Genomic DNA, 14,285 nt, shown 5'->3' with positions numbered 1-14,285 from the left:
GAGTTAGCTATGTCAGTTATTCCTTTAAAATGCCTTTCATTCTCCTTGCCATCGGTACCTGCAGTCCCTACCACCAGCAGAGTCTAAATTTATATTATCTCACATATGTTTTGTTCATATAGTCCTAGCTGTTCTCTCTGTTTACAATCTTTACCCATTCCAAGCCATCCTGTAAACATGACTGCCCATGGCTATCTATTGCTCAGAAATCTATAAAGTCTCCCTCTTTTTTTTTTTTTTGCGGTACGCAGGCCTCTCACTGCTGTGGCCTCTCCCGTTGCGGAGCACAGGCTCCGGACGCACAGCCTCAGTGGCCATGGCTCACGGGCCCAGCCGCGGAGGCATGTGAGATCTTCCCGGACTGGGCCACGAACCCGTGTCCCCTGCATTGGCAGGTGAACTGTCAACCACTGTGTCACCAGGGAAGCCCTAAAGTCTCTCTCTTTTACTGCCTCAACTCCTCCTGCATGAATTGAGTAACTGTTAGTTGAGGCAACTCTGGCTTTAATTACTTCCCAAATTTAATTACTTGCTTCAATGCAAGCAGCCTGGGAATCTTATAGTATGGACATAATTGTTCCTTCTGCTCTTTAATCAAGCTTTTTTCTCCTGTAAAGAATATCTTCCGTACGTATACTCTCACATCTTTGTATCTTCTCTCACTTCTTTCTATTTTTATGAGAAGTGCCAAGGATCGTTATGAAAAAAAAAAAAAATCAGTCTATGGAGGGGAGAGATAAAACACCTAATGTATTGTAAAGATGAATGCACAGTTACAGAGTAGAGGGATTCATTTTAGTAGTGATTGAGCTACTCATATTATCTACAGAGTCAATGTTTTTCTCCAGAAACTTATGCCAGAGTCTTGGGCAGAAGTAGTGGTTGAAAATAAAAGTGATTCTGCTAAAATTTCTATTGAGATCTTGAATGTGATGCTTGAGTCTCTAACAAAGGACAAGGGAGAATAAAGAATAAACTTCAGAAAAAGTGATGGAAATATGGTGAAGGCATACAGTGGGGAGCATGAAGCCGACAGACTCACATCAGGAAAGGAGAAGCCGAGAAAGCAACAGACGTGACGAGCAGAGATATCGTGGCTCAGAATGCATGCGTTTGTGGAGTGAAAATGGCTGGTACCCTGCCGTGGCATGGAAAATGCTCCCTTCCGTGACACTTGCCTGAGGAGATGGCAAACATTCTAACGTTAGCTAGAATGAATGAATTCACAAGCAGTGGAGTTACTCTCTGGGGACCCCGTAAACTAGCTGGGAAGGAGCTAACTTCAAAGAGCACTACAGTTCCCAGGATTCTCATAATTGTGTTAGTGAGAATAGAATCAGAGAAATTCAGCATTGCTACTGGGGTTGTGAAACGATTTAACCCATAAACTAATGAGGTGTAGGAAACAGGAGGAAAATGTGAGGTTCATGTAGGGTGACTACCTGTTTCAGTTGCCAGGAGTAGCCCTAGTGTGTATGCACCTCCCATAACTCATAAAAGTGTCCTAGTATGGAGGAAACATTATAGTTTTTCACCCAGTTTTTCCTTCCATAGCATAATATTCACCTTTTTTTTTATTATTATCTATTTTATACATATTAGTGCATATATATGTCAATCCCAATCTCCCAATTCATCCAACTACCACCACCACCACCCACCCACTGCCCTCCCCCGCCGCCGCTTTCCCCCCTTGGTGTCCATACGTTTGTTCTCTACATCTGTGTCTTTATTTCAGCCCTGCAAACTGGTTCATCTATTCTATTTTTCCAGGTTCCACATATATGCGTTAATATACAATATTTGTTTTTCTCTTTCTGACTTACTTCACTCTGTGTGACAGTCTCTAGATTCATCCACGTCTCTACAAATGACCCAATTTCGTTCTTATTATGGCTGAGTAATATTCCATTGTATATATGTACCACATCTTCTTTATCCATTCATCTGTCGATGGGCATTTAGGTTGCTTCCATGACCTGGCTATTGTAAATAGTGCTACAGTGAACATTGGGGTGCATGTGTCTTTTTTTTTTTTTTTGCGGTACGCGGGCCTCTCACTGTTGTGGCCTCTCCCGCTGCAGAGCACAGGCTCCGGATGTGCAGGCCCAGCCACTCCGTGGCACTTGGGATCCTCCTGGACTGAGGCACGAACCCGTGTCCCCTGCATTGGCAGGCGGACTCTCAACCACTGCACCACCAGGGAAGCCCACATGTGTCTTTTTGAATTATGGTTTTCTTTGGGTATATGCCCAGGAGTGGGATTGCTGGGTCATATGGTAATTCTATTTTTAGTTTTTTAAGGAACCTCCATACTGTTCTCCATAGTGGCTGTATCAATTTACATTCCCACCAACAGTTTAAGAGGGTTCCCTTTTCTCCACACCCTCTCCAACATTTGTTGTTTGTAGATTTTCTGATGATGCCCATTCTAACTGGTGTGAGGTGATACCTCATTGTAGTTTTGATTGCATTTCTTTAATAATTAGGGATGTTGAGCAGCTGTTCATGTGCTTCCTGGCCATCTGTATGTCTTCTTTGGGGAAATGTCTATTTACGTCTTCTGCCCATTTTTTGATTGGGTTGTTTGTTTTTTTAATATTGAGCTGCTTGAGCTATTTGTATATTTTAGAGATTAACCCTTTGCCCATTGATTCATTTGCAAATATTTTCTCCCATTCTGAGGGTTGTCTTTTTCTCTTGTTTGTAGTTTCCTGTGCTTCGCAAAAGCTTTTAAGTTTCAGTAGGTCCCATTTGTTTATTTTTGTTTTTATATCCATTACTCTAGGAGGTGGATCAAAAAAGATCTTGCTGTGATTTATGGCAAAGTGGGTTCTTCCTATGTTTTCCTCAAGAGTTTTACAGTGTCCGGTCTTACATTTAGGTTTCGAATCCATTTTGAGTTTATTTTTGTGTATGGTGTTAGGGAATGTTTTAATTTCATTCTTTTACATGTAGCTGTCCAGTTTTCTCAGCACCACTTATTGAAGAGACTGTCTTTTCTCCACTGTATATCCTTGCCTACTTTGTCATAGATTAGTTGACCATAGGTGTGTGGGTTTATCTCTGGGCTTTCTATTCTGTTCCACTGATCTATATTTCTGTTTTTGTGGCAGTACCATACTGTCTTGATTACTGTAGCTTTGTAGTATTGTCTGAAGTCAGGGAGTCTGATTCCTCCAGCTCTGTTTTCTTCCCTCAAAATTGCTTTAGATATTCGGGGTCTTTCGTGTATCCATACAAATTGTAAGATTTTTTGTTCTAGTTCTGTAAAAAATGCCATTGGTAATTTGATAGGGATCGCATTGAATCTGTAGATTGCTTTGGGTAGTATAGTCATTTTCACAATATTGATTCTTCCAAACCAAGAACATGGTATATCTCTCCATCAGTTTGTGTCATCTTTGATTTCTTTCATCAGTGTCTTATAGTTTTCTGAGTACAGATTTTTACCTCCTTAGGTAGGTTTATTCCTAGGTATTTTGTTCTTTTTGTTGCAGTGGTGAATGGTATTGTTTCCTTAATTTCCCTTTTGGATCTTTTGTTGTTAGTGTATAGGACTGCAAGAGATTTCTGTGCATTAATTTTGTATCCTGAAACTTTACCAAATTCATTGATGAGCTCTAGTAGTTTTCTGGTGACATCTTTAGGATTCTCTTAGTATCATGTCATCTGCAAAGAGTGACACTTTTACTTCTTCTTTTCCAACTTGTATTCCTTTTATTTCTTTTTCTTCTCTGATTTCTGTGGCTAGGACTTCCAAAACTATGTTGAATAATAGTGGTGAGAGTAGCTATCCTTGTTTTGTTCCTGATCTTAGAGGAAATGCTATCAGTTTTTCACAATTGAGAATGATGTTTGCTGTGGATTTGTCATATATGGTCTTTATTATGTTGAGGTAGGTTCCCTCTATGCCCACTTTCTGGAGAGTTTTTTTCATGAATCTGTGTTGAATTTTTTCAAAAGCTTTTTCTGTATCTATTGAGATGATCATATGATTTTTATCCTTCAATTTGTTTATATGGTGTATCACATTGAATGATTGGCATATATTGAAGAATCCTTGCATTCCTGGGATAAATCCTACTTGATGATGGTGTATGATCCTTTTAATGTGTTTTTGGATTCTGTTTGCTAGTAGTTTGTTGAGGACTTTTGCATCTATATTCATCAGTGATATTGGTCTGTAGTTTTCTTTTTTTGTAGTATCTTTGTCTGGTTTTGTTAGCAGGGTGATGGTGGCCTCATAGAATGAGTTTGAGAAGGATGGGTGTTAGCTCTTCTCTAAATGTTTGATAGAATTCACCTCTGAAGCCATCTGGTCCCGGACTTTTGGTTTGTTGGAAGATTTTTAATCAGTTTCAATTTCATCACTTATGATTGGTCTGTTCATATTTTCTATTTCTTCTTGGTTCAGGCTTGGAAGTTTATACCTTTCTAACAATTTGTCTGTTTCTTCCAGGTTGTCCATTTTATTGGCATAGAGTTGCTTGTAGTAGTCTCTTATAATGCTTTGTATTTCTGCGGTGTCCATTGTAACTTATCCTTTTTCATTTCTAATTTTATTAATTTGACTCCTCTCCCTCTTTTTCTTGATGAGTCTGGTTAATGGTTTATCAATTTTGTTTGTTTTCTCAGAGAACCAGCTTTTAGTTTTATTGATCTTTGTTACTGTTTTCTTTGTTTCTATTTCTTTTTTTTTTTTTTTTTTTTTTTTTTTGTGGTACACGGGCCTCTCACTGTTGTGGCCTCTCCCATTGCGGAGCACAGGCTCCAGAGGTGCAGGCTCAGCAGCCATGGCTCACGGGCCCAGCTGCTCCACAGCATGTGGGATCTTACCGGACTGGGGCATGAACCCATGTCCCATGTATTGGCAGGCAGGCTCTCAACCACTGCGCCACCAGGGAAGCCCTGCTCTGTTCTTTATGATTTCTTTCCTTCTACTAACTTTGGGTTTTGTTTGTTCTTCTTTCTCTAGTTCCTTTAGGTGTAAAGTTAGATTGTTTATTTGAGATTTTTCTTGTTTCTTGAGGTAGGCTTTTATTGTTATAAACTTCCCTCTTAGAACTGCTTTTGCTGCATCCCATAGGTTTTGGATCATCGTGTTTTCATTGTAATTTGTTTCTAGGTATTTTTTGATTTCCTCTTTGATTTCTTCAGTGATGTCTTGGTTATTTAGTAATGTATTGTTTAGCCTCCATGTGTTTGTGCTTTTTACATTTTTTCCCCTGTAATAGGTTTCTAATCTCATAGCACTGCGATCAGAAATGATGCTTGATATGATTTCAATTTTCTTAAATTTACTCAGGCTTGATTTGTGACCCAAGATGTGATCTGTCCTGAAGCATGTTCCATGTGCACTTGAGAAGAAAGTGTAATCTGCTGTTTTTGGATGGAATGTCTTATAAATATCAATTAAATCTATCTGGTGTATTGTGTCATTTAAAGCTTGTGTTTCCTGATTAATTTTCTGTCTGGATGATCTGTCCATTGGTGTAAGTGAGGTGTTAAAGTCCTCCACTATTACTGTGTTACTGTCGATTTCCTCTTTTATAGCTGTTAGTAGTTGCCTTATGTATTGAGGTGCTCCTATTTTGGGTACATATATAGTTATAATTGTTATATATTCTACTTGGATTGATCCTTTGATCATTATGTAGTGTCTTTCCTTGTCTCTTGTAATATTCTTTATTTTAAAGTCTATTTTATCTGATACAAGTATTGTTATTCCAGCTTTCTTTTGATTTCCATTTGCATGGAATACCTTTTTCCAACCCCTCACTTTCAGTCTGTGTGTGTCCCTTGGTCTGAAGTGGGTCTCTTGTAGACAGTATATATGTGGGCCTTGTTTTTGTATCCATTCAGTGAGCCTATGTCTTTTGGTTGGAGCATTTAATCCATTCACGTTTAAGGTAATTATTGATATGTATGTTCCTATTACTATTTTCTTAATTGTTATGGGTTTGTTTTTGTAGTTCCTTTTCTTCTCTTGTGTTTCTCACTTGGAGAAGTTCCTTTAGCATTTGTCATAGAACTGGTTTCATTGTGCTGAATTCTCTTAGCTTTTGCTTGTCTGTAAAGCTTTTGATCTCTCTGTCGAATCTGAATGAGATCCTTGGTGGGTAGGGTAATCTTGGTTGTAGGTTCTTCCCTTTCATCACTTTAAATATACCGTGCCAGTCCCTTCTGGTTTGTAGAGTTTCTGCTGAGAAATCAGCTGTTAACCTTATGGGAGTGCCCTTGTATGTTATTTGTCATTTTTCCCTTGTTGCTTTCAATAATTTTTCTTTGTCTTTAATTTTTGTCAGTGTGATTACTATGTGTCTTGGCGTGTTTCTCCTTGGTTTTTTCCTGCCTGGTACTCTCTGTGCTTCCTAGACTTGGGTAGCTATTTCCTTTCCCATGTTAGGGAAATTTTTGACTATAATCTCTTCAAATATTTTCTTAGGTACTTTCTCTCTTCTCTTTCTGTGACCCCTATAATGTGAATGTTGTTGTGTTTAATGTTGCCCCAGAGATCTCTTAGGCTGTCTTCATTTCTTTTCATTCTTTTTTCTTTATTCTGTTCCATGGCAGTGAATTCCACCATTCTGTCTTCCAGGTCACTTATCCATTCTTCTGCCTCAGTTATTCTGCTGATGATTCCTTCCAGTGTATTTTTCATTTCAGTTATTGTATTGTTCATTTCTGTTTGTTTGTTCTTTAATTCCTCGAGGTGTTTGTTCTTTAATTCTTCTAGATCTTTGTTAAACATTTCTTGCATCTTCTCCATCTTTGCCTCCATTCTTTTTCCGAGGTCCTGGATCATCTTCACTATCATTATTCTGAATTCTTCTTCTGGAATTTTGCCTATCTCCACTTCATTTAATTGTTTTTCTGGAGTTTTATCTTGTTCCTTCATCTGGTACAAAGTCCTCTGCCTTTTCATTTTGTCTGTCTTTCTGTGAATGTGGTTTTTGTTCCACGGGCTGCAGAATTGTAGTTCTTCTTGCTTCTGCTGTCTGCCCTCTAGTCAGTATTCACCTTTTGAGATGAAAGATATCAACTCTGGTTGGGCTGAAGACCTCAAACTTACAGGGCTTGGAAGTAAGCTTCAACTTGCAGGATTTTTCTGCCCAGAGCTGAACACTGGGAAGAAATTGATGGAGATTGGTGCTAAATTCTTGGGTTGATATAATTTTTCTCCTCAACCTCTCAATGGATGCAAATTTCTTCAGAATCTTACCTGCTTTTTTGTTACTTTCAAAGTAGCTTTCTTCCATTCTTAACTTTTGTTTGGTTTTGTTTTTCACCTTCAAAGGAGGTGAGGTGACATGGTCAGGAGAGTGTAAACAATCATGATTGCTACTAGTTTTCTTATATTGCAAAAGCTGAAATTTGCTAAGCTCTTCCATATTTGTTATGTCATTAGAATACCATGATCATTTGCAGCTAAGAATATTTATCCACTATTTTACAGATGAATAAATTAGGTTTAGGAATATCATGAGATTTCTCAAAGTGTTAGAAAGAAGCAGCATGGGTAATCTAAAGTAAATCCTTGAGATCTTAGTTCAGATTTCTTTCCATAATATAAGGTTGTCTTGAAAGTCTCCACATAGTTTCCATCATCTCCAGAACGTGGTGAGGGATTATCCATAAATTTAGCACATGTTTCATCTTGTAATACACAACTCATCACTTAATTCTCTGGAACAGCAGGCCTTGTAAGCCTCAGTGAAGAGCACACAATTTAGTTTTCTATTCTATATTTCAACTGTCTTTTAAATTATTTAATCCATTCATGTCTACTTTCAGACTAATACGAATTGCTTTGCCTCTGTTCCACACACATTCAAAAGATGCAGGATATATATATATATATAGCTAGTACATTAGGGGTATGTTTCTTTACTTGTTCAATCGAGTAACATTATACAAACATCATATAGTTTATATCAGCCAGAGTTTTTGAGTGACATGGGTAAATAAGCATCTTGAAGCATCTTTATTTGGGAAGAAATAGTATATAGCACGTGATGATGGACTTTGTCAGTATTTTACCAGATATCTATTGGTTTATCTCAATTACATCCTCAACTCTTATTAACATTAATAGATGTTCTACACATTTTAGGGGAAAAAAAGCATATCCATTAGCATAGGAGAAATGTAAGCCTCTAAGAGAATGAACTCCTAAGACATTCTGGTGGTGAGGCTCAAAGTGGAGCACAGTCTCACAATTAAATAATTCTGGGCAAAATGTCCCAGTAGGTTTCTCAGACAATTTCATTTCTTGGACAGCAGGTATGGAGAATTGAATAACTCACACTGTTCACTTCATTGCATGCCATTCTCAATTATACCAGTAAGGTCCCTTTCTTATTATATTTAATTGTATTCATTTTTTTATTATACTCTCCTTCATCCCCACCCCAATGTCATTTCCTTACTACCCCCTTCCTTTAGGGTGAACCCATTCTACAGTGTTTAATGTGCTTTTGGGTATGTATATATCCCTGAAAGTATAACATTATTTTAAGTGTATTTATGTTTTAATTTATATAAAACTACTAGCCTCTAGCTCTTGTTTCAATGATCCCTCTTTTTTTTTTTTTTTTAAACTCAGGGCTTTTCCGCCTTAACCTGTCCATGTTGTTGTTATCAATCTAGTTAATTCTTTCTCGTTGCTGCATCATACTCCATTTTTGCAATTGTATCCATTGCATTTTATTTAACCATATGTTCAGTAATGGACATCCAGGTAACCCCAATTCCCTAGTTCCCTAAACAATGCTCTGATGAACTCTTTCTCACCTGTCTTATGGACCTTTGGGAGAGTTTCTCTAGCATATACATATGGGAGTAGGAATATTTGTTTATAAGAGGTCCCATAACTCATTTCACTAAGCCATGCCAAATTACTATCCAGAAAGGCTAAAACTGGTTAAACATTCACTAGCAGCGCATGTGCCTTCCTCACAAGCTCAGGAACAACTGACATAATCCAATTTTACATTTTTCTTAAGCTGATGGGTGTAAAGTTATTGTTTTAATTCATATTTCTCAGATTTCTATAAATATCAGTATCTCATCATAAACTTATGTTGAGTTTGATTTCCCTTTTTTGATTTGTTTACTCATACACTTTACTTTCTTTTGTGATTTTTATCTTTTTTCTAGTGATTCTCTATTATATTCAAATATTATTCTCTTACCAGTATACCAGTCATCTTGTAACCTTGTAGGATACTCCATTAAAGAGAAGTCTAAATTTTGATTTAGTCAAATCAATCCATTTTCTTCCTTAGTTTGTGCTTTTTTGAATGTTGTTTAAGAAATGCTTTCACACTTGGATTTTGAAAGATAGAGTCTAATGCAAAATAAGCACATAGGCCAAGCTAGTATCAGTCTAAAAGTCCAGAGTGATAAAAAAACAAATAGGAGGCAATGGAACTGCAAATAGAGACAGCAAGATGGAGAACATAGCTTGAGAGGACAGAAAAGAAGAGAACTGAAATAGAGGAACTGAAAACTCTATGGCATTTTCCAACTTGCTCATTGATTAGAAGGGAACTCTAGGGATGCCAGGTCTGGTCACCTGTGTCTTCTAAACAGAAGCTGCTTTAAACCTCAGGTATATATGAATTGTGCTTCCTGGATTGTGCAGTGCAAAATGTGCACAACCGGGCTTCCCTGGTGGCGCAGTGGTTGAGAGTCTGCCTGCTAATGCAGGGGACATGGGTTCGAGTCCTGGTCTGGGAGGACCCCGCATGCTGCGGAGCGACTGGGCCCGTGAGCCACAACTGCTGATCCTGCGCGTCTGGAGCCTGTGCTCCGCAACGGGAGAGGCCGCCATAGTGAGAGCCCCACGCACTGCGATGAAGAGTGGCCCCCGCTTGCCGCAACTAGAGAAAGCCCTCGCACAGAAATGAACACCCAACACAGCCTAAAATAAATAAATAAATAAATAAATAAATAAATAAGTAAATAAAAAGAAGGTAAGAAGGTTAGCTATAAACCCTGGCCCTTTTTAAAAAAAAAAAAAAAAAAATCTGCACAACCAAAAGTGGAAACTCAGGGTTAATTCTAGAATCAGAGACCCAAGGATGCCCCCAGGATAAGTGCAGAGATCTATCCCTATCATTGGCTGAAGGGAGACCTAAGGGTACTCTTCCTTTTTTGCATAGACTAGACCTGAAATCTATTCTAAAAAGTAAAATTTATTAATAACTAATGAATGCCACTCAGTTTTCTAAGTAATTTACATGGACTCATCTAAAATCACAAAAAACTTATGAAATTGACACAAGGACAACCCTACAAGAAACTGAGATACAGACTAAGTAAATACATAGAGAAATAAGTGAAAAATCTATTATTTTAGTTACTATGACACATGACCTGCTAGGGAAATATGAATTCAACTTATACCTGAGTGGGAGGAGAAGTGTAGCAAAATTTGAACTGTTGGATAAAGATATCCTTTTGGAAATATACAAAATAAATGAGTGAAAATATTAAAAAACTGTCTTATTTATGGGAACCCTATACAGTTGTCCAGAGTATTGAACTTAAATTTATCTCTAAAAGGACTTACAGACCATTTCAATGTCATTTCTAGTGGTATGACTGTCATAAGTCATTTTCATTCCTCAGAAACCTATGGTGGCAATCAGAAGTCAGGAAATTTGATAAACTAAAAATTAAATTAATTAAAATTCTTGAACAAAACAGGAAAGAATAAACAAACATGAAACCACATTTGCCCAGGGCAGCTACTTTTCTGACCCATTTGTTCATCTCTCAATTTTCTCCCTTTCCTTTGGAAAAAAGGGACTCAGAGAATACCATTTCATCATGCATAGCAGGGTGGTGGGCTAAGTCAATATGTTTCACAAACATGCTGGCTGTTCATCTTGATATGGGAGAAGTTGTGATTAAGTTCCGCGTTTCAAAATAACATGTTATTAATATCACAAAGAAATGAAAAATAAATTGTACTTTTACCTGATTTGAGCAAATGTAGTTAGCTTGATAGGCTGGATTGAACAGGAGTCTCTTTTTGTGTTCAAAATAATCTAGCTCTGTATAAGGCACTTTAGAAAGTTCTGAGTCTTTAAGCATGTTGATTTTTGATCATTGTATATGCTTGATAGGATTTAAAGTGCATTAGGCACCCCCTTATCAGAGTCTTCCCAACCAGAGAGCAAAAATACTGAGGGGGAAAAAGTTTTACAGAGAAGACTAATGTTGTTTTGATATTGATTAGAGGGACTAATGCAATGTGATGAGAAGGCTCTGGATGAAAAGTGAGAAGTTCTGCGTTCAAGTTCTAGCTCTGTCACTATTGTTTATATATGTCTTTTCTCCACTATAAAGCTGTTGAATTTTATTATCCTGAGATTGAGGTAGTATAACATAGGACTCAGATTATGGAATCAGACTTGACTCTGGATTTGAAATTTTCACTTGCTAAGAAACAGTATAACTCCCCTTAAAATTCATCATTGAATAAATGCACTAAAGTATCCAGGATTGGAAGCCAAACCAATAACCAGGATGGAAGGCATACACCTCCAGGGATGACCTTCAGTTGGCATGCTACTGCATGGTTGCATCATAGTTAAAATATAGATATACTTCCCTTGGGCTGGAAGAGACTCCGCCCTAAGCCAGCCCGCAGACCTCCCCACAATCCAGCAACTAAGAGACAAAAACTTGGCATAGCAAGGAACCTCCAGGATCTTCTTGATCTGGGGCTAGCCACTGTATTCATCCTGATGGTTTTCTGCCCATGTGAAACCAATTACAAAATATTTTTATTAGTCCCTCTGCTTCTACCCCAGCGAATAGGGTGTCCCTCTGGCTCTTTCACTAACAAACTGAAAGGACTCACCTACAAGAAGCCAAGGAAAGATTGATGAATTTGCCTTCTCTAGGTCACTCCCATGTTATCCTTCCCTCCCTACCCCCAGCTTCTCATAAGGGAGAAAAACAGGTATAAAGAACCTGAACCTGGGTTTACCACAACAAGGAATTGAAAAATGTATGGTTGAATATGTCATGGGATGTTTCTGTGTTAAGCTGCATGGTGAAGTGAATATGAAAAGGGCTCAGTGTTAAGAAGATCTGAATCCAAACTCTTTTTCTAACTTCTTTGCCAATTGTCTAGCTCAAGCAACTTATTTAAACTGCCTATGCTTCTGTTCCTTTATCCATAAAATTTTTAATAATAATCAAAATAGCTAACATATATTTGATAGTTACCAGGTACTGAATGATTTATATAAATTACCTTATTTAATCTTCATAATAAACCTGTGATATAGGAACTCTTCCATTCCATTTTCCAATCAGGGAAACAAAGTTCAGAGAGTGCAAGTAGCTTATCCTTGCTCTGGATCACACAACCTGAGTGAGAGAGCACAAATTTGGACCCAGTTAGTCTGATTCTGGCACTCATGCCCTTCAATACTGCCCCAAAAGAATGTAAAATGTTCTCTAGGATAGCTACTATTATTATAATGATAACAAGATCTCTAAGAACAAGAATCTTATTTTCTAACAAGTACTAATATCAATATGTTTATACTGAAAACCCTTTGAAAATTACCCTAAAAAATACAGGCTCTATGTTTATCAAATCTCTAGGGTACCTTCCAGCTGGATCATCCCAAAACACCCCAACAACAAGCATATTGTCTCCAGAAGTTTCTAAGCACACCTAGTTCTAGTGCTCAAAGAACTGATTATAGTGCCTGTGGTCAATGTCTAACCCTTCCAGACTATGAAATTCTGTACATTCGAGGCCAACAGAGAAGATTATGATCCGGAGGGAATAAAAACAAAAAAATAAGCTTCAGAGATTGCAGTAGATAATGAAAAGCAGCTGCCACATGAGAGTCTGTTTTGACTAACTGTGGAGCTTACATATTGCACTGAGTTTTTTAGGTCCCGGTATTCAGCTTTTCAGGCATGTCTGATCTATCTCCTGGGTTATTTAGTGAAGACTCAAGACAGTCTCTTTCTCTGAGTGCAAATATTATTGATTTACGTCCTCTCTAATTAGAAGAGAACTTACTTCGACCCTAAGGAAAACATGAAAATACAAAAAAGGGACACTTCCCTTTTAGACCTTCTGTGCTCCCAGAAGCCAAGAGAGGTAGATTCTACAGTGCAAGCACAGATAGATAGTGCTTTGTTGAGGTCTTAGAGTCGTTATTTTGCACATAAATTCCACATCTGTGTAATGATCGACTGTCATGATTCACCGGCTATGTAAATCATATTAACCTCTTGTTGCCAGGTCAACAGGTTAGATCCAAAATTTGAGTCATTTATTCTTTTCATAAGCATTTCTCACCAGGCTCAGGTCCTATTCTCAAGCAATGTACACTTTGACAGGCAAGATGAGGTAAGAACACAGATGCCTAGAACACAAACTCTGAAGAGAAGGCTGTGGAATAGACAGATGATCAGGCACAAAGGACTCTACGGGACACGTGCAGGAATTGGTTTTAGCCTGAAGGTGAAGGGGAATCACTGAACTCCCCTTTCTGTGTTAGATCACTCTTTTAGCAGAGAAGGGCATGGATTGGAAAGTGGAGAGAACAGGAAGAGATTTCAAAGAAAGATTCAAACAGGGAATAGGGAAACTTTGATTGAAACTAGAGTATATAGATAGGAATAATTTCTGGAAAAGGATTTTTAGAAGATGAAAGATAATTATGGAGCAGTGAGAATATGTACCAAAGGGGAAGAATCAATAGAAAAAAAAAATGTTGATGATCCAAAGAAGAGAAGGGCAAGTGGTAGATCAAGACAGTTTAATAGATAGGAGGTTCTAGATTCCAGATCATGGGCAAAAAGACACTCTGGAAAAAAGTAGGGAGAAGTTGCCTTGAAACTAGAGGGACAAAAGCAAGAAAACTTATATATGTACCCTTTAAAACCTTTCCCTCTTGGCTGTTTAATTTCTTTGCTTTTATCAACACATGACTACTTATGCCCCCTCCCATTCCTCCAAAAACCCTTCCCCAAACACCTTCAGCATCTCTGTGAGATCCACAACATGGTTCCCCTATGACAAACCTGACATCTTTACAGCTGTGCAAAGAGCATTTCCAAGACAAAACTTCTTCCTGTAATTTTTCAAATTAATTAATTTATTAATTTATTTATTTTTGGCTGTGTTGGGTCTTCGTTGCTGTTCAAGGGTTTTCTCTAGTTGCGGTGAGTAGGGGATACTCTTCTTTGCATTGCGTGGGCTTCTCAATGTGGTGGCTTCTCTTGTTGTGGAGCAA

Source organism: Lipotes vexillifer, unplaced genomic scaffold (genome assembly GCF_000442215.2).
Source record: "Lipotes vexillifer unplaced genomic scaffold, Lipotes_vexillifer_v1.1 scaffold456, whole genome shotgun sequence".
Classification (NCBI taxonomy): domain Eukaryota; kingdom Metazoa; phylum Chordata; class Mammalia; order Artiodactyla; family Lipotidae; genus Lipotes; species Lipotes vexillifer.
Note: the sequence above shows the minus strand (reverse complement) of the source record.